The 24,659-nt window shown below is 46.2% G+C and overlaps 1 protein-coding gene across 10 annotated transcripts in view; it reads right to left on the reverse strand.

Annotated features, from left to right (window-relative positions):
- BCLAF3 (BCLAF1 and THRAP3 family member 3) overlaps window positions 1–24,659 on the reverse strand; it is a 156,427-nt gene that overhangs the window by 80,412 nt on the left and 51,356 nt on the right. For 4 of the 10 annotated variants that reach the window (XM_063955742.1, XM_063955739.1, XM_063955741.1 and 1 more), the window contains exon 2: window positions 4,170–4,248. The exons of the other annotated variants lie outside the window; for them this stretch is intronic. The gene's annotated coding sequence lies outside the window, so the exon portion shown is untranslated. The remainder of the gene's footprint in view (window positions 1–4,169; window positions 4,249–24,659) is intronic. 10 annotated transcript variants of the gene reach the window in all.

Raw genomic sequence — 24,659 nt, forward strand, 5'->3', positions numbered from 1 at the left:
CAACATATGTATGTGCCTGCAGCTTTTTTAATGGTTGTCTTGTCATTGTATTTTAATGTCATTCAAAAAAATTGAAAATTACCTAGGTGTATTCTATGTTCTAAAGAAAATAAAAAAAAATCTCTTATAGCTGCTAATATTGTAATGTTTTCACATATACATAAACTGTCTTTACATCTACCATTCAGTCCCCCCAATACCCCTTTTCTACTTTCCTTTCTGACTATCTCCATACCCAGGGTCTGATTCATGTTTGTAAGTAAAGCAAAGAAGCAAGCAACTGGGCAAAACCATGCTGCACTGCAGGTGGGGCAGATGTAACATGAGCAGAGGGGAAGCAGTTAGCTTCCCGAAGGAGGATGCAATCCCGGTGTATAGATCCCTACAACTGCATGGGATACTGGCATCACAATACCGTCAGCCGGCATCCCGATCGTCCAGACATCCTACCGTAGGGTGGGGATGGGGGGGTGGGGTGGGGGTTAAGTTTAGGTAGGAGAAGGGGTGTTAGGGTGCGGGGCCAGGAAGATTGGGGTTAGATATTGGAGAGGGAGGGTTAGGTTAAGGCACATAGAGGGGGAGGTTAAGGTTGGGCACCAAGCAGGGAGGGTTAGGTTTAGGCAGCGGGGAAGGGAGGGTTAGGTTTATGCACCACCCGGGAGGTTTAGTTTTAGGCACCCACAAGGGAGGGTTACGGAAGGGGGCAGAGGAGGGTTGGGGTACTTTAGAGGGGGCTGTCAGGATTCTGATGGACGGATTGCCATCCATTGGAAAATCAGACCAAACCTGTGCAGAGAGAGTTAGGTGGGGTGTGTTTAAACTGAAATCCAAATTGCAGTATAAAAATAAAGCTGTCCAGTATTTGTGGGCTACATGCTAAAGCAGCCAGTATTTACCTTGCACAGAAAAAACAAAACGGATTTGCCCCCATTGTATGGCAACATAGTATGTTCCAGGTATAAAGTTACATGCTTTTTTTTTTGCTTTACTTACAAACATGAATCAGGCCCCCAAGTACTGTCCTATGTTTTCTTATTACTTCAGTAAAAACGTCACTCTCTCACCACCGTATTGTCCCTCTGTTCATCACCCTATCTATACACTGACTACCCACCACGCCTGCTCCACTTCAGTCTGACTTATGTGCCACACAGCTCCAGAGTTCAATATCAAAGGCATCCAGTTACTTCCCACAGTGCCCCTAGGCTACAAAGAGCTTAGTATCAACCATTCTGTAAAGTGTAGCGAATCGCAGCCCTGGAAATTTTTATATATATATATATATATTTGTTCAAACATCGATCGGTAACATCGCGCCTTTCATTTTCAAAGCTGGGACAGCCTCCAGGTACACAGGGGAGTCTGGGGGTGGCTTGGGAGGGTTAATTTACACTCCCCAGTGGCTGCCATTGTCTGCAGCTGCTGGAGGGGGGGTCCTGCTGTGCTGACCAATCAGCAGTGATCGGCAGCACCGCAATCAGTTCCAATCCCTGTGACAGCAGCAGTGGAGGGAAGTTTCCCTTCCCTGCTACAGCTAACACTCTCTGACTGGTCGCATCGGTGCGACCAGGTCAGATAGAGCACTTGCAGGCATGGTCGCATCTGATGCGACCATGCCAGTTAAGTGGTTAAGAGTCGAGAGGACCTGCGTGCAGGCTCTGTGTTGGCCCCCTCCTTTCTGACAGTGCAGTAGACTCTGGCATGTGCAGGTCTCCGAGAACATGGCAACCACGCCTTGTTCCTGGGGACATAATCTATAGCACACGCACAGCTCATAGTGTAAATGGCCGCCGCACTATTTTCCCGGTGATTTCTGTCTGCAGTACCGGCCACCTGTAGAGGCAAATATAATTATATGGGTGCAGGATGTGCTATGTGGACCCAGGGGCCTGTGTGCCCCACCGCATAGATACACCAATGCTTTGTGCTTGAAGTTGGGATTAATGAAGCAATCGCTGGCTGCAAACAGTCGCAGCCTGGCATGCCATGCAGCAAGCCGTGTTGCATCGCTACATCTGCAGTTGCGTATAAAAGACACCCATAGGACAGTCCCTGCCTGCAATTCAGCGAGAGGAGCACCTTGCTAGGGATGTATTATAGTATTGAGCTACTTCTTCTAGATGTGACATTGGTGATCAACTAAAACCAGGGACACATTTACATATTTCATAACTGGATTCATATTTAATGATACATGAGGAGATTTGTTTTTTTATTATGTTGCCTAGACACTAATAAATAGCCCAGTTAACGAACATGTACTTGTTTAGTTAAGATTCCTCTTAAATGTAAAACAACTGAACTTCTTGTTTTCTTTAGGTGTAATTATGTGTGCATAAGAACTTTAAAAGCACACTGCTACTAATGAAATGATAACACATTACATAGTGTAGGTTCAGTGCTGGGTCATACACACCTGTATAATTATTTAAAAAAGGAATGAAGTCAATGGAATGCCACCAGGGCATCTGTTAGGGTCTCCTGCCCTGTGCTGCCACGTCGTCATGGCAACCGGGAGACAAGTGCTAGCGGAGTAACCTGAACGCAGCTGATACTCCGGTTCGGGTCTTTTGCTGTGCAGTGGTTACAGGCAGGGGATCCGGTGCTGGTTTTTGTGCTCACAGTCTGTGAGGTCTGAGGGGGGCGTGGACAGCACCTGCTTTATAAGGCCTCTTCTCAGGTTAAGCAGATGCTGCTGAATCTTTGTTGGTTAGTCAGTTCCTGAAAGTTAGCCAGTACTGTGTAGCTTTGTATTTGTTGTTGCTTACTGCAAATAGGCCTGGGGATTTGGTACTACACTCTGCCAATCCAGACCTAGCAGTAAGACTGGAGTCAGTCGTTTAGCCTGCTGAGGTTCTTTTGATATTCTGTGAACCCAGCAGGTTTGTGGCTGTACTTTCAGACCTGCCTGCTTAATCCTCTCTCACTGTGCAGGGTGTCCATGTGTCAGTTTAGTGGCAGTAAGCTGTACCTGGGCCCTGCAAGTGAGAATTAGGATTGTGGAGACTCTCCTTGTGTCTATTATTCCATCTCTGACCAAGGAGTTTACTGCCACACCCGTTGGTAACCCTTTAGGGTTTTGCTGTTGCCCTTAGCAACAGCATTTCGGGTTCTCTACGTATTAAAACACAACATCTTGCTTTTTCCATCTGAGCATTTCTAATACTAGGGAGACACCCAGTTTCTTAGCCTCTGGGCTTCTCTGTTCACTCTGTGTTGGTTTTGTTACCCTATCACCTTCTGTGTACGTTATGTCATATTTCCCAGTCTGTCTGTGAGTTCATTTGTTTTGCATCCCTCTCTGTTCAGACACCAGTACATTCCTGCAGGCACTGGTGTGCATAACAGTTCAAACACCAGTACATTCCTGCAGGCACTGGTGTGCATAACAGCATCAGAGACATGCACTATGAGAATGGTACTCTGCACTAATAAAATGAATGGTGGATAAAACAGAACAAGACATTTTGAAAACAAACAAATAAAATTGCTATTGCACAATGGTTATGTAATAACATACCGCCAGAGTCCTATAAGAGAAAGAACGCTATATTAATAACATTTTTATTAATGTTTACTCTACTGAAAAGCCCAAATTTTAGGGAGTCCTCGCAGATGAGCAGGCCACAGTCACTACTCTTGTGAAGTAGCCAATCATATAATCATGGTCCGACCTCCCACTGTGTGATGCCATAAATTGCATCATCACACTAGTTGCTATCTGTAGTTACTTGCGGCAGAGGTCCATAAAGTAGGTTCAGTATGTATGAGTACAGATCACTAATGCCCGCCAACAATCACTATAAACAGCATTACTTAATAAGTAGGAAAGAAGTTATAAGCTTTTATCAACCTGTCCACCAATGTGACTTATTTAATGGCCAAGAAACTTATTCGGGGAAAGACACAGCTTGACCTCAATGTACTGTAAGAGGGGTTCGGTTTTTCGTGGTTAGTATCTACTGCTGTTAGTATGTATTTGATTTCTTCAGAAAAATAATGAGGTAAAGTTGGGAAAAAAACAAAACAAAACACGTAGGGTAATTTACTTAACACTGGATCTGATTCATAGAGCTACACTATTTCCACCACTGTTGTGTCTTTGTACGCAGTGGCTGTACTGAAATATACTAAAGCCCAGGAGGTGTCTAAAGTAAAAAGAGACTCACTGTCGGCTTCTGTGATCTGCTGCTGCTTCCGATCAACTGCATGAACATCTGGTTTCTCAGGTTGCCTGGCGAATTCACACTGATGGGGCGAGTGAAGACAGTGAGTGACGTTGCAGGAACAGATCTGTACATACGCAGTGTGGCTCAAAAGATTGCGCAAATCTTAAAACACTGGAGATTCGCATAAATCTCTGAATCAGACCCACTGATCGCATGTGCATATCGCTACAAAAAAATTGCACACAATGGGGACTTGCTTTCATAGTATAAAGGGGGGTACTCACAGAGCGATCGCTGCTTAAAATCTAAGCAATCTGACTAGATTGCTTAGATTTTTAGCATGATCTCTCCGTGTGTACCCCCCCACAGCGATAGCTCAATCTGGCAGGTCGCTCTTTTCACCCGCTGGTTGAAATGTGCGCCCCCCCCCCCATCTCCCCGCACGCTCAGCATACATCGTGCTGTGCTGAGCGGGGGTAGAGATGTGTGCCGAGTGGTTCGCTCAGTACACATCTCTCCCCGAATCGGGCCGTGAATGCGGCCCTTAACTGGCACAGGTAGATTGTGAAACGCTAACGCCCTGATAGTGTTGATTCTGTGAGTGCATAGCAGAGCCCCAGGTGTTCGCATACTATCCTTTACTGAACAATATATTTTGTTAGGGTGACAATTGTTTGGGCAAAACACCAGAGTATTGAAGACATGTGATCTAAGTGAAATTGGTTGTGAAATTATTGTTAGCGTCAGACAGTGTCGTTTGAGAATCTTCAAAAACTGCAGACCTGCTGGGAATTTTATTCACTACGGTCTCTACAGTGTACAGAGAATGTAACTAGTCACAGGCAGGGCTCTCTTTCCTCTTGCTCTCTCCACTACCAATGCAACCTGTACACCTTGTCCTTTTTGCCCTTATAGGGACTCTAATACTGTATGCTCTTCCCTTACCCTCTGTATCTGCTCATTAAGTTCCGAACTGCCTACCCTCCCTGCACTTACCCTGCAAGATAGCAATTTGCCCTATACTCGCCACGTGTCCTTGTCCTGCCTAGACTAATTTTGTTATTGCATGTTGTTCCTATATAAGTCAATTTACACTGTAATGCACTTATGTCAAGTTGCACACAAAAGAAGAAAGCACGGACAGTGTAATGGTTAGTATTACTGCCTCACAGCACTTAGGTCATGTGTTTGATTCCCACCATGGCCCTAACCGTGTTGGGTTTGTATATTCTACATGTGCTTTCATTGGTTTCCTCCCACAATCCAAAAATATACTCAATTGTCTCCCAACAAAATTAACCTTAGCGCATGTTTGTGTGTGTATGTGGTAGGGAATATAGATTGTGAGCTTCACTGCCCTGAATGACCACATCAGTCCCTGCGCTGTGGAATATGTGTGCGCTATATAAATAACTGGTAATAAATCATACTATAGTACCAGGCACTGCTAATCAGAATAATTGTAATAAACGCTATAATCTAACATAGAAGAAAATGGAGGTTCTTACCATAATTGTTAGGCAAATAATATGGGCCCACCAACCACGACTAGATGATCTCATCTGGTGGATCCCTAACACTAAGGTCAAAGTCTAGGTATAAATTTATACAATTTGTCTATTTTAGAGAAGAGTTTAGGATGCGGGGCCCCCGGGATTGATGCGGCCAGGCTACTTAGGGGCATCACACCTAATTATTTTACTACCTAACACTTTTCAACATTAATTACTACCTCTCACCCATGTAACACTCTTAAAACAGCTTATGCTTCTTACTTATTAACACTTTAACCTCTCCCTACTGTGGTGTCTTGGGGAAGTTTGCCTGTGCTGACTTGAGGGGTCCCATGGCCTGGACTTGAACCTTAGTGTTGGGAACCCACCAAATGCGGTCACCTGGAAGTTGATTGGCGGGCCCATATTTTTTTAGGTAAAAATTATGCTAAGAACCTTTATTTTGCTCTATGTTAGATTACAGCATTTATTACAATCATTCTGATTAGCAGTGCTTAGTATTATAGCGTGCATCTGCAATATTTCTTCTGTGTGGAACCACAAGTCTAAGCATGATAACACCTCTCACTATGTTTGAAATTAGGGTATGCAGTTCAAGGTCCCCTCCAATATGTCAAGCTGCACTGGGCCTGATTTAGAGGTGGACGCATTTAAAACGAGAGAAGGTTTTACGAGAGAGGTCTTGAAAAAGGCTTGTTGCGACTATGGTGAATTCATTTTTCCATTTCCTTTTTCATGCCTGGCGAGTGACCTAATTTTACGGATGCTTACAGAAATTAAGATTGTTATAGCAGCTTCTACGTTATTGTATCGATGATCACAGTTGGTCCTATACTTTTAATGGGACCTGTTTTGCTCATCCATGTTGTACTTTGGCAAAAAAGTGCATTTCAAGGTGCCCTACAAGCAATGTAATAAAATAATTACCACACAAAATACTGTAATAAAGACAGACAGCACCCATGTGCTGACACATATAAGAGGCTAAACCAATAATTATATTTAGGAGTACACGTGAAGAGTTTATGAGATTTAAAGCGAGATTATGTCCAAAGTTCAATTGAGTGTGGGTGAAAGGTCTGCTTTAAATACCAACATGAACCAATATATTCTACAACTCCAAAAATGTACGTCAGGGAACTATATATAAAAAAATTAAAAAAAGAAAAAGAAAAAAATAATAATAATAATAATAATAGGGCACAACTGCTGAGTAAACATAAGCTCACTGTCTTTCTGCAAAGGGCAAATGAATTATCAAATACATTCTGGCCACGTACAAAAGCAGAGGATGTGTGCGGTAATCATTAGTCAGCAGTATATAAAAATAGGACAATTAAATTAACCCATAATACTATTTCACTATTTAAATGTCATTTATGCCAAACAATTTCAAATCTAAATAAAAAATGTAGGCTCAGATTGATCAAGCCTTGGAGAATGATAAATTGTACGGTGATAAAGTACCAACCAATCAGCTCTTCTCATTTTTCAAACACAGCCTGTAACTTAGCAGCTAGGAGCTCATTGTTACCACATCAGGATAAAAATAGCTATAAATAGAAAACTTGTGCTTTTACATTAATATACTCAAAGTATCTTGGAATTTCATAATTTCCAGCGGCTGCAAAACGATGGATAGGTATCATGTCTTACATCTGTAGTGTTTACTCACACGTGTACTAGCCAAATGCACATTGCCCTTGGAAATATTTTCCAATGTTGGCAACAAACTTGGCACACAGTACTGAGAGTCGGATTATAGCCTCTGCTGTTCTCACCAGTAATCCTATATCCTTGAGTCTACAAAACAGATCATTGCAACTCAGCAATCTGCAGAAAGGGTTTGCACCTCCGCTATCATGTTCATAGTTTAATTAATAAAATTTCTGACAATGTCTACTGTCTACATCAGTGATGGGCAATCTGATACACTTCAAGCATGTGCAGCCCTCTAACCTTTAAAATGGCTGCATGTTACCCTTAATTAGCAGTAATTAGAAGAAAAAAACAACTCCAAAATGACCACCGTACACCCACCCAGCTTGCCACAAAATCACCCCCACACATCCCTTAGATCTGTCTGCATTTTATTGGGGAAGTCGTGGGATTCAACAGTACCTTCACATATGGATATAGATTTACTAAAAATTCTAAGATTGGAAAAATGGAGGTGTTACCCAAAGCATCCAATCAGATTCTAGCTACCATTTTCCTATTACAAACTAAAACATAATAGCTTTACTCCGATTGGTTGCTATGGGCAACACCTTCAGATTTCCCTTTCAGAAGCAATAGTAAATCTAACACATATTGGGAGATGTAAAATATTAAGCTTCTTTTGAAACTCAGAAGTTGCACACAGCAGCCAACCAATCAGCTTCTACCTATCATTTCATACAAAATAGGATTTTAAATACCTACTAGTAAATCCTTTTCTCGTAGTCCGTAGGGGATACTGGGAATCCATTTAGTACCATGGGGTATAGATGGGTCCACTAGGAGCCATGGGCACTTTAAGAAATTAAAAGTGTGTGCTGGCTCCTCCCTCTATGCCCCTCCCACCTGACTCAGTCTAGGAAACTGTGCCCGGAGGAGACGGACATACCTTGAGAAAAGGAAACAGATAAGAACAGTGGTGAGATTTTGAACCAGCACACCCATAACAAGAGGATAGGTATGCGAACCAGAACGTGAAAACAAGAACAGCAACAGCTGAACCAAACAACAGTTAACAAGTAACTTAGCAGGAAGAACGAAGCACTGGGCGGGCACCCAGTATCCCCTATGGACTACGAGAAAAGGATTTACCGGTAGGTAATTAAAATCCTATTTTCTCTTACGTCCTAGGGGATACTGGGAATCCATTTAGTACCATGGGGAAGTACCAAGGCTCCCAAACTGGGTGGGAGAGTGCGGAGGTTCCTGCAGAACTGATTGACCAAACTGAAGGTCCTCAGAGGCCAAGGTATCAAACTTGTAAAACTTTGCAAACGTGTTCGAACCCGACCAAGTAGCTGCTCGGAATAGCTGTAATGCCGAGACCACCCCAGGCAGCCGCCCAGGAGGAACTCACTGACCTAGTAGAGTGGGACTGAATAGATTTAGGAATCTGCAAACCTGCTGTAGAATAAGCATGTTGGATAGTAAGCCTGATCCATCTTGCAATTGACTGCTTTGAAGCAGGACACCCAATCTTGTTGGCATCACAGAGAACGAACAGTGAATCCGATTTCCTGGTACGAGCCACTCTCTTCACATATATCTTCAAAGCCAGCACCACATCCAAGGACTTTGAAACAGTAGAGGTGTCCGTAACAACCGGAACCACAATCGGCTGGTTGATGTGAAACGCCGACACCACCTTAGGAAGGAATTGCTGACGAGTCCTGAGTTCAGCTCTGTCCTCGTGGAAACTCAAGTAGGGACTCTTGTGCGACAACGCCCCCAGCTCCGAGACGCGCCTTGCCGAGGCCAAGGCCAACAGCGTGACTGTTTTCCACGCAAGACATTTTTCTTCCACCTCCAGTAACAGTTCAAACCAGTGCGATTGGAGGTACCATAGAACCAACTGGAGATCCCAAGGTGCCGTGGGAGGCACAAAGGGAGGTTGGTAGTGAAGCCAATTGTTTCTGAAAGAAAATCGACAAGCCCGAAATCTGAACCTTTAAAAAAGAGCCTAGGTGTAGGCCCACATCCACTCCCGATTGCAGGAACAGCAGGAAACATCCCAGATGAAATCCCACTGTAGAATATCGTCTACTTTCACACCAAGAGACATATTTCTTCCAGAAACGATGTAATGTTTCAACGTTACCCCCTTCCTGGTTTGGATCATAGTCGGGATGACCTTGTCAGGAATCCCTTTCTGAGCTAGAATCAGCCTCTCAACTTCCATGGCGTCAAACGTAGCCATGGTAAGTCTTGATAGACGAACGGCCCTGTTGCAGAAGATCCTGTCGAAGAGGCAGAGGCCATGGATCTTCGCTTAGCATCTCTAGAATGTCCGCATACCAGGCCCTTCTCGGCCAGTATGGAGCAATCAGGATTGCATGAACTCTTTCCCTTCTTATTCTTTTGAGAACCCTTGGGATCAGAGGAATCGGAGGAAACAAGTATACCAGTTGGCATCCCCACGGAGTTGTCAGGGCGTCGACCGCTACAGCCTGTGGGTCCCTCGACGTGGAACAATACCGCCTGAGCTTCTTGTTGAGACGAGAGGCCATCATGTCAATTTGTGGACAACCCCACCGATATGTTAGGCGCTGGAACACCTCTGGGTGGAGGCCCCATTCTCCTGGGTGCAGGCCGTTTCTGCTGAGGAAATCTGCTTCCCAGTTGTCTACTCCCGGAATGAAGATTGCCGACAACGCCACCGCGTGTTTTTCCGCCCAGAGGAGAATTCTTGACACCTCTGACATTGCGGCTCTGCTTTTCATTCCGATTAGTGTGGGTAGAGATATCATAATGGCACTAACTAAGCAGCAACAATTCTCTGTCGTGGTTATACCCTTTAACCAAATAGGGTACTCAAAACATGGGGTAGTGACAGAAAATAATAAAGATTTCTTGTTCCCACATATACGATTGAGATTGGAGCCGTTGGAAACAATATTGAAGACCTATGCATTAATGACATGCTTGAAAACTACATTTATCTGGTAAAGCCTCCAATTAAATATTCAACGTTGGGGATATACACCGTTTATCACCACACGTTTCTCGGCTTTTCTCACCATATATGGGACTTAGTTGAAACAACATTACACTATGTATATTGTTCTTATTTATTTACTTACATGTCTATTGATGCTTGGTGTACAAGAAGCATATTCGTTTGAATCACCCATCTCTACTACGAATTTAGCGCTTGGTTTGAGATAAGTATCAACATCATATTAAGGGTTGCATGCATGCACCTTCCTTGATAGAACCTTAGCGCACTTTATTTTCTGTCACCACCCCATGTTTTGACTGCTTTTCGTTCCGTCTTGTCGGTTTATGTATGTCACCGCAGTCACACTGTTCGACTGAACTTGAATGGCCCGATTTTGAAGAAGATAAGAGGCCTGCAGAAGGGCATTGTAGATTGCCTTGAGCTCCAGGATGTTTATGGGAAGTGTGGCTACCAGACTTGACCATCTTCCTTGGAATTGTACCCCCTGGGTGACCGCTCTCCAACCTCTGAGGCTTGCGTTGGTGGTTAACAGAATCCAACTTTGAATCCCGAACAGTCGACCCTTCACCAGGTGAGAAGTTTGTAACCACTACAGGAGGGAAATCCTGGCCTTTGGCAACAGACGAATCATCTGATGCATGTGTAGATGCGATCTGGACTATTTGTCCAAAAGATCCAGCTGTAAGGGCCTTGCATGAAACCTTCCGTACTGAACTGCCTCGTAAGAGGACACCATCTTTCCCAGAAAATGGATGCACTGATGTACTGAGATTTGGTTTGGCTTCAAGACAGCCTGCACCATCGAATGGATTACCATTGCCTTTTCCAAGGGAAGGAACACTTACTGAGACTCTGTGTCCAGGATCATTCCCAGGAAATGCAGCTTCTGCGTTGGTTCTAGGTGAGGTTTTGGCAGGTTCAGAATCCACAAATGATCCAGGAGCAATGTGGTTGTGAGACTAACACATGTTCCCTGGATGCAGCCTTTATCAGAAGATCATCCAGGTAAGGAATATTGTTCACTCCTTGTTTTCGGAGTAACATCATCATCTCTGCCAACACTTTGATGAACACCCTCTGTGCCATTGAGAGACCAAAAGACAGGGCCTGATACTGGTAGTGACAGTCCTGCAGTGCAAACCGCAGGTAAGCCTGGTGAGGCGGCCAGATTGGAATGTGAAGGTACGCATCCTTGATATCCAGAAACATAAGGAACACTCTTCCAGACTTGAGATCACCGCTCTCAGTGACTCCATTTTGAACTTGAATACCCGTAAGTACGGGTATTCAGAATCGGTCTGACCAAACCATCCGGTTTCGGTACTATAAACAAGCTGGAATAGTATTCCCTGTTTTGTAGATGAGGTGGAACTGGAACAATGACCTGAGTCGGTAACAGTTTTTGAACAGCTTCTTGTAAGGTTATTCTTGCTTCCTGGGAAGCTGGTAAGCCTGATTTGAAGAATATGTGAGGTGGGAGATACTGGAACTCCAGCCTGTAGCTCTGAGAAATAAGGTCTAGGACCCAGGGGTCCTTGCAAGATCTCACCAACGCGTGACTGAAGAATTTTAGCCGGGCTCCCACCTGCCTTGCTTCCAAGCATGCGGAAGGCTTTGAGGCAACAGAGCTGGAGCTAGGTTCCTGAGAACCAACAGTGGTTGGCTTGCGTGATTTCCCTCTAGCACCTCTGGCGGCGGTAGAACCACCTCTGGCTCTGCCCCAAAACTTCGCAGTCCGAAAGTTGGGTCCCGAGTAGGTCTTCCTAGCAGGACGTACTGCAGAAGGCAGATAGGTGAATTTACCAGCAGTAGCTTTTGAAATCCACTTATCCAGTTCATTGCCAAATAAGGCCTCACCTGAGAATGGCAGGCCTTCCACACCTTTCTTGGAGTCTGCGTCGGCAGTCCACGGACGTAACCATAAACCTCTGCATGCTGACACTGCCATAGCGGTTGTGCGTGCATTTAGCAAATCTATGTCCTTTGTGGCTTCAACCATAAAGTTTGCAGAAGTAAAATAATTTCACCTCGAGGTAAGGTGTCAAAACCCTCTATGATATTATCAGACCACTTTGCAATGGCTTTTGCAATCCATCCACATGCTCTAGTGCAGTGGTTCTCAAACTCGGTCCTCAGGACCCCACATGGTTCACGTTTTCCATGTCACCCAGCAGCTGCACTGTGTATCACCAACTGTCACATTTCAAAAATCTACAGGTGACCTGCCAAACATGAACTGTGTGGGGTCCTGAGGACCGAGTTTGAGAACATGTGCTCTAGTGGGTCTCTGAGCCACCCCTGCAGCTGTATACAAAGATTTCAGGGTACTCTCAATCTTCTAATCAGCTGTGTCCTTTAAGGAGGCTGCACAAGGAACAGGTAAAACAAATTTACGTGAGAGCCTGGAGACTTATGGATCTACAATCAGATTTTCCCACTTTTTCCTATCCTCGGGGGGGAAAGGGAAAAGTTGACAGTAACCGCTTAGATATCTGGAACTTTTTTTCTGGATTAACCCACAGTTGGTTCAAACAGGGTTTTTAGTTCTTTTGACACAGGAAACGTAGCGGAGGATTTTTTCTGTACATTAAAGTAAGATTCCTCACTCTCCTCAGTCACCTTGTCAGGAATATTGAGGACTTCCCTGATAGCGTCTATGAGCGCTTCAACTCCCTGAGATAGACTACCCTCCCCTACCGCCATGTGCACCTCACCTTCCTCCATTTCTGACCCTTCTTGATCAGAGTCAGAATGCAGGAACTGGGCTAAAGTACGTTTTTGTGAACAACCGGCAGAGGACCGAGACGCTGGTCTGAGTACTGAGTCCTTTTGCATAAACTCAGTCATAGACTTTAAGTATTGCGTCTCTTTCTCATTTCGAGATAATTTAGTAGAGATGGTGATCATCCCCCTAATGGAGTCCAGCCAAGCTGGCTCTGCTTCCTTTGTCTGAGAAGGGACACTACACTGAGTACACACTAGTGAACCCCCAGGAGAGGAGGAACACTGTGTCTTACATGTAACACACTGCTTGCTTTCTGACATCCTTGCAGCAGAATGGCATAAACACAGGAAATAGTTAACAGCACAATTAAACCCACAAAGAGTCCTTCATGAGAGACACAAAATGTAGAGAAACCAGCACACGGCGGCTAATATCGCTAAAGTAAGCTTAGCTGGGTCGCAGACTAAGTACCCTAATTGGGGACTCAGCTCCCTCCCTGCTATAACCCCCTGGTGCCACTGAGGTAAACTGGAGGCTTTATGGAGGAGCTGCGCGTCCCTGCAGTCAGTGTATGTGATGATGCCGTCTGTAAAATGGCGCCTGCGAGCTGCAGGATCCGGTCATAGGAGCTATGTCCTGTCATCGGGGAACAAGACCATTAACCCTTTGGGAGGTTGGGCCATCCCGTCCACCCTAAGTCCCACAAAGCAGGCAGGCTGGTGCTATCCAGTCCTGCCTGAATATAACAAACAGAGAAAATAAATGCAGAAAACGCTTCAGGAGCTTCCAGAAACGTGACCGGCTCCTCCGGGCACATTTTCTAAACTGAGTCAGTTGGGAGGGGCATACAGGGAGGAGCCAGCACACACTATAAATTTCTTAAATTGCCCATGGCTCCTAGTGGACCCATCTATACCCCATGGTACTAAATGGATTACCAGCATCCCCTAGGACGTAAGAGAAAGTACTTTAGAAGTGCTAGCAAGAGGGTGAATGGTTGCTATGGCCAAATTCCCCAAGTGTCCTCTTCTCCATTCTTTTGGAGGCTTGATACCTCTCACCCCAGGGTTGATGTTAATTTTGCCATGTAAATGATTGACACTTTAAAGATACGAGCACACTCACAGAAAGTCCCACACAGCCTGCAACGCGCAGGCTACTAAATTTCAGTGCAAGTCACCTTCTTTGCTTTATAATACACAACTTCAAATTCAGTCCAGGTCCTATTCAATAAGAGTTGGGACCGTAGGTGAAGCTAAGTGGGGCATAAGGTACAGTAATAGTCAGAGTAGAGTCACTAAGGCTAATTCAGCTAGCGTTGAGGCTCTTTTGGAGCTTTACACGCTACTACAATGTGAGTTGTCCGAGCAAGATAACTTTGCTTGTTTTGCTCACACACATAGAAGCTTGAGGAATACGGAGCAATGTTTGTCCCTCCTGTAATTACCCATGGGCATGATCATAATGTACTTATTTAAGGGTGTAGTATGGTATGCCGGCGGCCGGGCTCCCGGCGACCAGCATACCGGGGCCGCGAGCCCGACCGCCAGCATACCGACAGTGTGGCGAGCGCAAAGGAGCCCCTTGCGGGCTCGCCACGCTGCGGGCACGGTGGCGCGCGCCACGCTATTTATTCTCCCTCCAGGGGGGTCGTGGACCCCCATGAGGGAAAATAGCTGTCGGTATGCCGGGTGGCGGGATCCCCGCGCCGGTATACTGTGCGCCGGGATCCCGACATTCGGCATACTGAAGACCACCCCTTATTTAACCATTTGCTGCTCTTAATACAATGCAATTCATGGCAGAGCAAAATAAACAAATGTCTGCATACCCATATAATTATATACTACACACACACACACACACACACACACACACACACACACACACAATTCCTGTATTAGCGGAGGCTTAGCTAAAACTTCCTTGTTGAGGAAAAAACAAACAATAATGTGAGCAATGAGTGATGACTGGTTATAGGAGTTGCCTGCACAACAATACTTTAGCAATGAACCCTTATTATCTGACATTTACAACAAGGCATTGACATAAAGAGGGACTTCATTACAGGTGTATAAAGTAGTGTTCCATGCAAGATCAAAGCAAGGACGTCAGAGCTTGATGGATGGATGTCATTGGTATTTAACTCTGCTTTGGCCAGAAAATAAGAATTTACTTACCGATAATTCTATTTCTCATAGTCCGTAGTGGATGCTGGGGACTCCGTAAGGACCATGGGGAATAGCGGCTCCGCAGGAGACTGGGCACATCTAAAGAAAGCTTTAGGACTATCTGGTGTGCACTGGCTCCTCCCCCTATGACCCTCCTCCAAGCCTCAGTTAGGATACTGTGCCCGGACGAGCGTACACAATAAGGAAGGATTTTGAATCCCGGGTAAGACTCATACCAGCCACACCAATCACACCGTATAACCTGTGATCTGAACCCAGTTAACAGCATGATAACAGAGGAGCCTCTGAAAGATGGCTCACAACAATAATAACCCGATTTTTGTAACAATAACTATGTACAAGTATTGCAGACAATCCGCACTTGGGATGGGCGCCCAGCATCCACTACGGACTATGAGAAATAGAATTATCGGTAAGTAAATTCTTATTTTCTCTAACGTCCTAAGTGGATGCTGGGGACTCCGTAAGGACCATGGGGATTATACCAAAGCTCCCAAACGGGCGGGAGAGTGCGGATGACTCTGCAGCACCAAATGAGAGAACTCCAGGTCCTCCTCAGCCAGGATATCAATTTTGTAGAATTTTACAAACGTATTTGCTCCTGACCAAGTAGCTGCTCGGCAAAGTTGTAAAGCCGAGACCCCTCGGGCAGCTGCCCAAGATGAGCCCACCTTCCTTGTGGAGTGGGCATTTACAGATTTTTTGGCTGTGGCAGGCCTGCCACAGAATGTGCAAGCTGAATTGTACTACAAATCCGACCAGCAATAGTCTGCTTAGAAGCAGGAGCACCCAGCTTGTTGGGTGCATACAGGATAAACAGCGAGTCAGATTCCCCGACTCCAGCCGTCCTGGAAACATATATTTTCAGGGCACTGACAACGTCTAGCAACTTGGAGGCCTCCAAGTCCCTAGTAGCCGCAGGCACCACAAATAGGTTGGTTCAGGTGAAACGCTGAAACCACCTTGGGGAGAAACTGAGGACGAGTCCTCAATTCCGCCCTGTCCGAATGGAAAATCAGATAAGGGCTTTTTCAGGATAAAGCCGCCAATTCTGACACGCGCCTGGCCCAGGCCAGGGCCAACAGCATGACCACTTTTCATGTGAGATATTTTAACTCCACAGATTTAAATGGTTCAAACCAATGTGACATTTGGAACCCAAAACTACATTGAGATCCCAAAGTGCCACTGGAGGCACAAAAGGAGGCTGTATATGCAGTACCCCTTTTACAAACGTCTGAACTTCAGGGACTGAAGCTAGTTCTTTTTGGAAGAAAATTGACAGGGCCGAAATTTGAACCTTAATGGACCCCAATTTCAGGCCCATAGACACTCCTGTTTGCAGGAATCGACCCAGTTGAATTTCCTCCGTCGGGCCTTACTGGCCTCGCACCACGCAACATATTTTCACCAATTGCGGTGATAATGTTTTTGCGGTTACATCCTTCCTGGCTTTGATCAGGATAGGGATGACTTCATCCGGAATGCCTTTTTTCCTTCAGGATCCGGCGTTCAACCGCCATGCCGTCAAACGCAGCCGCGGTAAGTCTTGGAACAGACAGGGTCCTTGCTGGAGCAGGTCCCTTCTTAGAGGTAGAGGCCACGGATCCTCCGTGAGCATCTCTTGAAGTTCCGGTTACCAAGTCCTTCTTGGCCAATCCGGAGCCACGAATATAGTGCTTACTCCTCTCCATTTTATCAATCTCAGTACCTTGGGTATGAGAGGCAGAGGAGGGAACACATACCCTGACTGGTACACCCACGGTGTTACCAGAGCGTCTACAGCTTATTGCCTGAGGGTCCCTGGACCTGGCGCAATACCTGTCGAGTTTTTAATCATGTGGAAGACTTCTGGGTGAAGTCCCCACTCTCCCGGGTGGAGGTCGTGCTGAGGAAGTCTGCTTCCCAGTTGTCCACTCCCGGAATGAATACTGCTGACAGTGCTATCACATGATTTTCCGCCCAGCGAAGAATCCTTGCAGCTTCTGCCATTGCCCTCCTGCTTCTTGTGCCACCCTGTCTGTTTACGTGGGTGACTGCCGTGATGTTGTCCGACTGGATCAACACCGGCTGACCTTGAAGCAGAGGTCTTGCTAAGCTTAGAGCATTGTAAATGTCCCTTAGCTTCAGGATATTTATGTGAAGTGATGTCTCCAGGCTTGACCATAAGCCCTGGATATTCCTTCCCTGTGTGACTGCTCCCCAGCCTCGCAGGCTGGCATCCGTGGTCACCAGGACCCAGTCCTGAATGCCTAATCTGCGGCCCTCTAGAAGATGAGCCCTCTGCAACCACCACAGGAGGGACACCCTTGTCCTTGGTGACAGGGTTATCCGCTGATGCATCTGAAGATGCGACCCGGACCATTTGTCCAGCAGGTCCCACTGGAAAGTTCTTGCGTGGAATCTGCCGAATGGGATTGCTTCGTAGGAAGCCACCATTTTACCCAGAACCCTTGTGCATTGATGCACTGAGACTTGGCTCGGTTTTAGGAGGTTCCTGACTAGCTCGGATAACTCCCTGGCTTTCTCCTCCGGGAGAAACACCTTTTTCTGGACTGTGTCCAGGATCATCCCTAGGAACAGAAGACACGTCGTCGGAACCAGGTGCGATTTTGGAATATTGAGAATCCAATCGTGCTGCCGCAACACTACCTGAGATAGTGCTACACCGACCTCCAACTGTTCCCTGGATCTTACCCTTATCAGGGAATTGTCCAAGTAAGGGATAACTAAAATTCACTTCCTTCGAAGGAATATCATCATTTCGGCCATTACCTTGGTAAAGACCCGGGGTGCCGTGGACCATCCATACGGCAGCGTCTGAACTGATAGTGACAGTTCTGTACCATAAACCTGAGGTACCCTTGGTGAGAAGGGTACATTTTTGACATGAAGGTAAGCATCCTTGATGTCCCGAGACATCATGTAGTCCCCTTCTTCCAGGTTCGCAATCACTGCTCTGAGTGACTCAATCTTGAATTTGAACCTCTGTATTCAAAGATTTTAGATTTAGAATCGGTCTCACCGAGCCGTCCGGCTTCGGTACCACAACAGTGTGGAATAATACCCCGTTCCCTGTTGCAGGAGGGGTATCTTGATTATCACCTGCTGGGAATACAGCTTGTGAATGGCTTCCAAAACTGTCTCCCTGTCAGAAGGAGACATCGGTAAAGCCGACTTTAGGAAACGGCGAGGGGGAGACGTCTCGAATTCTAATTTGTACCCCTGAGATATCACCTGAAGGATCCAGGGGTCTACTTGCGAGTGAGCCCACTGCGCGCTGAAATTCATTGAGACGGGCCCCCCACCGTGCCTGATTCTGCTTGTAAAGCCCCAGCGTATACTGAGGGCTTGGCAGAGGCGGGAGAAGGTTTCTGTTCCTGGGAACTGGCTGATTTCTGCAGCCTTTTTCCTCTCCCTCTGTCACGGGGCAGAAATGAGGAACCTTTTTCCCGCTTGTCCACGAAAAGACTGCGCCTGATAATACGGCGTCTTCTCATGTTGAGAGGCGACCTGGGGTACAAACGTGGAATTCCCAGCTGTTGCCGTGGCCACCAGGTCCGAAAGACCGACCCCAAATAACTCCTCCCCTTAATAAAGCAATACTTCCAAATGCCGTTTGGAATACGCATCACCTGACCACTGACGTGTCCATAACCCTCTACTGGTAGAAATGGACAACGCGCTTAGACTTGATGCCAGTCGGCAATTATTCCGCTGTGCATCACGCATATATAGAAATGCATCTTTTAAATGCTCTATAGGCAAAAATATACTGTCCCTATCTAGGGTATCAATATTTTCAGTCAGGGAATCCGACCACGCCAACCCAGCACTGCACATCCAGGCTGAGGCGATTGCTGGTCGCAGTATAACACCAGTATGTGTGTAAATACCTTTTAGGATACCCTCCTGCTTTCTATCAGCAGGATCCTTAAGGGCGGCCATCTCAGGCGAAGGTAGAGCCCTTACAAGCGTGTGAGCGCTTTATCCACCCTAGGGGGTGTTTCCCAACGCACCCTAACCTCTGGCGGGAAAGGATATAATGCCAATAACATTTAGAAATTATCAGTTGTTATCGGGGGAAACCCACGCATCATCACACACCTCATTTAATTTCTCAGATTCAGGAAAACTACAGGTAGTTTTTCCTCACCGAACATAATACCCCTTTTTTGGTGGTACTCGTATTATCAGAAATGTGTAAAACATTTTTCATTGCCTCAATCATGTAACGTGTGGCCCTACTGGAAGTCACATTCGTCTCTTCACCGTCGACACTGGAGTCAGTATCCGTGTCGGCGTCTATATCTGCCATCTGAGGTAACGGGCGCTTTAGAGCCCCTGACGGCCTATGAGACGTCTGGACAGGCACAAGCTGAGTAGCCGGCTGTCTCATGTCAACCACTGTCTTTTATACAGAGCTGACACTGTCACGTAATTCCTTCCAACAGTTCATCCACTCAGGTGTCGACCCCCTAGGGGGTGACATCACTATTACAGGCAATCTGCTCCGTCTCCACATCATTTTTCTCCTCATACATGTCGACACAAAAGTACCGACATACAGCACACACACAGGGAATGCTCTTATCGAAGACAGGACCCCACTAGCCCTTTGGGGAGACAGAGGGAGAGTTTGCCAGCACACACCAGAGCGCTATATATATACACAGGGATAACCTTATATAAGTGTTTTTCCCCTTATAGCTGCTGTATAGTTAATACTGCGCCTAATTAGTGCCCCCCTCTCTTTTTTAACCCTTTCTTTAGTGTAGTGACTGCAGGGGAGAGCCAGGGAGCTTCCCTCCAACGGAGCTGTGAGGGAAAATAGCGCCAGTGTGCTGAGGAGATAAGGCCGCCGATAAGGGGGCGGAGCCTATCTCCCGTTTTTCTATGTATTCTGGCAGGGGTTAAATGCATCCATATAGCCCAGGAGCTATATGCGATGCATTTTTTGCCATCCAAGGTGTTTTTATTGCGTCTCAGGGCGCCCCCCCCCAGCGCCCTGCACCCTCAGTGACCGAAGTGTGAAGTGTGCTGAGAGCAATGGCGCACAGCTGCAGTGCTGTGCGCTACCTTGTTGAAGACAGGACGTCTTCTGCCGCCGATTTTCCGGACCTCTTCTGCCTTCTGGCTCTGTAAGGGGGCCGGCGGCGCGGCTCTGGGACCCATCCAAGCTGGGCCTGTGATCGTCCCTCTGGAGCTAATGTCCAGTAGCCTAAGAAGCCCAATCCACTCTGCACGCAGGTGAGTTCGCTTCTTCTCCCCTTAGTCCCTCGATGCAGTGAGCCTGTTGCCAGCAGGTCTCACTGAAAATAAAAAACCTAAACTAAAACTTTCACTAAGAAGCTCAGGAGAGCCCCTAGTGTGCACCCTTCTCGTTCGGGCACAGAGATCTAACTGAGGCTTGGAGGAGGGTCATTGGGGGAGGAGCCAGTGCACACCAGATAGTCCTAAAGCTTTCTTTAGATGTGACCAGTCTCCTGCGGAGCCGCTATTCCCCATGGTCCTTACGGAGTCCCCAGCATCCACTTAGGACGTTAGAGAAAATATGACAATGAGAGAGATTAAGAAAACAGGTCCATATCTGATCAATAAAAACGAACAGATTCTATGGCTTCATAGCATAGTTCCAGCTAAGACAGAACTACAGATGGAGCATCCTCTCATCATTGCTGTTTCTCCGCCTAAATGGAGGATTAGTCACGCCTAAGCGATAGCTCAGGTTGTTCAGGTGTTGCATGGACAGGCGCACCGAGGCATGACTACATACGCAGCATGCAATACACATCTGTCACGATCCGGTTAACTAGACGCCATTTCTTACCGGTTAAGTGCCTCCTGAGGTTGGCTCAGCGAGCCAGGGCCGGCCTGTAGTTTGTGTTGCCTGCAGAGCTGGCTTTAGCAGGTCTCCTCAGTGTTTGCACTGGTGGTGGTGCGGCATTCTCAGTCCCGTTGCGGCTGTCGCACCCGTGGTTCCCCGTCGGATGCGTGTCCCCCGACCGCCACTTCCATCTCTGTGGCCGCTGAACGCGTTGGGCACATGGACTTCTGCTGTTGCGGCCTCCGCCGCCATTGTTACCTCACACATGGGTTCTAAGTTCCTAATTCCCCTTCTGCATTCGTCTATGGGCGCAGCCATGTTGGGTTTGCATCACATGATACCGTTTCACCTATCCACAGTGCTGACAGAACCGGAGCCTAATTGCCCACCAATCCCAGTTATCCTACAGGTATAAATATCCTGTCCCAGCGCTTGGAGGGTTGTCAGTGCTTCAATTGTCTCCTGTGATTCCAGTGTGCAGTTCTCTGTGGACTCTCTCTGCATTAGCCTGACTCCCTGGCGGTTTCCTCTCCGGTGATATTCCAGCTCCCTGTGTTCGTGCCCTGTGGTGCACCCTGTCACCATTGTTCCTGCACCCAGTGCTAATAGCATTACATGCTCCGGCTTCCTAGTAGCCACTTCAGTGATCTACAGTCTTCCATCAAACCCTAGTTTCAACTACAGTTTTCAGGCGAACCCTAGTTTCAACTACAGTTTTCCGGTGAACCCTAGCTTCAACTACAGTTTTCCAGCGAACCCTAGCTTCAACTACAGTTTTCCATCGAACCCCAGCTTCATCTACAGTTTTCCAGCGAACCCCAGCTTCATTTATATTTTAACAACGATCTCCAGTATTATTTACAGCTTCACCTACTGTTCCCAACATTACGTTATTTCCTCACTTGGGCCCCCAGGCATTATACAGAACTTTCCTTCACATTCCGGATTACTGGTCTGACCAGTTGTGCTCCAAATAACCACTTGTGACGTTTTATTATTCTTTTGCACTTTATATAACTTTTATTTAATAAAATCCCTGAAAGATACTTTCAGTTGTCGTGGTCATGCCTTCGGGCATTCATTGCTACTGTCTTAGCGCATGTCTAGGAGTCTACTCACACCACCCAATTTCCGGTATCCGTCAGCCCCTACAACTGAGGCTTCCAGATACCCTCACCAGCCCTCAGTTGTGACAACATCTTCACCACTGGGTGGCTAATGCTCCACTAATCCAGTACTGTAGAGTGAATAGCGGCGGATTGATCTACAAGCTCTGGCAAATGGTCAGACGACCGCAATGTTACTGTATACTGTACACACAGATCAATGGTCAGACAGAAAGAGTACATTTTAAAAAAGAGAGACAAATAAATCAATCAATAAAAATAGTGTATACAGAAGCAAACGAACATGTTGAAGCAATGGTCCATTGACGTTAGGCATACAGTACTGTATATGAGCGTCCTAGTCCCGTAGCCAATACAGCAAAACCCATGGGATCACTTCCTACATTTACACATGAGCTTGTGTCTCTATCACCAGGCATCGTGGACAAGCGGTGAAGTGTCCCGCACCCCATGCTCAGAGTCCAGAGTTGGAGTCCCAAAGTGCGAATTACTTTTTTTTTTTTCTTAAACTTTGTTATTTATTTTTTATAACATTCATATATAAGAACCTTACATTTAATAGAATTATGCACCCAGGAAAAGACCTGTTTCCATAACTAACTGTTGGGGCGTCCGACCCGCAAATCCATAGCACAGCACAGTACTGTTTAATGTACATTCACTCTGGCCCTCTCTAGCCCTTTCCCCCAACCAAAGTGACTGTAGTATCAGCTCTTCATTTACATACTGTGTTGGCCACTTTGAAAAAAATTCAGTATCTCGGGGGAGGGGGAAGAGTGAGTGAGGAGATGGTGAGTTCAGAGACGCTGTCAAAAATATTTATTCTCTGTCGGGACCCAAAAAAACAAACCAATAAATAATAATATATACATACGCAAACGAATGTGTTAAAGCAATGGTCCATTGACATTAGGTTTATGTGAGCTATTAAATAAAATTAAATTAAAATGGGCTTAAAGCTTAGTATCTCCGGTTCTTGGGGTATGGAAGGGGAGATGATTAGCTACCAGATGATACCAACCCCAAGTTTGTATGACCCCCACAAGGCTAACAGCAAGCGTCGGAGCCCATGGTGGGCCTGCATTAACAGGCCCATTATAGTCTATGGGAAAATGGGTCCACTTTGCGCCCCGATATCTCCGGTTCTGGATGTCCCAGAGAGCCGAGACCAGTACCAAACGAATGAAGAGACTCTTGTCATTCGGAGCAGACCAGCTACTAGTTTATGTGACACTGCAAAAGAAAACAGCAAGCATCCATCCGTATGTCGGATCCCCTCCAATTGTCCGCACAGCTTGCACGGGGTGCGGGGATTCTGGCTAGATAGAAAATACTGTACAGAGATGCTAAGCACAGTGTTTTGGCATCCAGGAACTTAGGGAGGAGCTGTTCTCTCTCCCCATTATACTTATAAGGTTTTGGCACATAGAAAGGGAGGTTAGGGTTAGGCATCAAGCAGGGAGGGTTAGGCACCACCGGGGAGGGGTAAGGTTAGGCACCACTGGGGAGGGTAAGTTTACGAACCCACAAGGGAGGGTTAGGGTAGGAGGCAGAGGAGGGTTAAGGGACTTTACAGGGAGCTGTTGGGATTCTGATGGACGAGATGCCACTGTCGGGAAATCATACCCTGTTATGACTATAAGCCTGCCAGCCAGATAGTATAATACATGTAATGTAACATTATGTACATGCAGTCTTATAATAATGCACATATAAGGATTTAAGGGGAGATGTACTAAGCCTTGGAGTGTGATAAAGTGGACAGAGATAAAGTACCAACCAATCAGCTCCTGTCATTAATCAAACACAGCCTGTAACATGCCAGGTAGGAGCAGATTGACTGGTACTTTATCTCTCTCACGCTCCATGGCTTAGTACATCTCCCCCTTAATGTTGTCACAAAAGGAGAGACAAAATCTCACACTACAAAACATGTGGGAACACGAGACATTTAATTAGTTGCAGTAAATTTTCAAGATAAAAATAAGTTTTTGTTTATTTTGCCCGATGTTCATCATCAGGCAATTCAATTACCTCCACATTTTTATTGCGCAAAACACACAGATTTTGGGATAAGTTCCTGAATCCATGTGTTTTTTTCGATCACAGCCATAAAAGCACATCTTATCGCAGATTTTTTTTTCTCCTGCCTGGCAGTTGAAAAAAAAAAGTCAAGATACTGCCGGCTGTTGAGGCTAACTGAATAGCCCCGGAGGATCAATTAGCCACGGTAAATTATACCCCTTTTACACTCGCAGAAAAATCCCGGGATATTGCACATGAATGCGCATCATCCCGGGATTTTCCTCAGTGTGAAAGGGTAGAGGGACAATTTCCCGGGATGAGCATCCCCGGGATATCAACCCAGGTCTCGACCTGGGTTGAATCCGGGACCGTCCCGGGAAGCTGGGTAGTGTGAAAGGGCCC

This window comes from Pseudophryne corroboree, chromosome 2 (genome assembly GCF_028390025.1).
Source record: "Pseudophryne corroboree isolate aPseCor3 chromosome 2, aPseCor3.hap2, whole genome shotgun sequence".
Lineage (NCBI taxonomy): Eukaryota > Metazoa > Chordata > Amphibia > Anura > Myobatrachidae > Pseudophryne > Pseudophryne corroboree.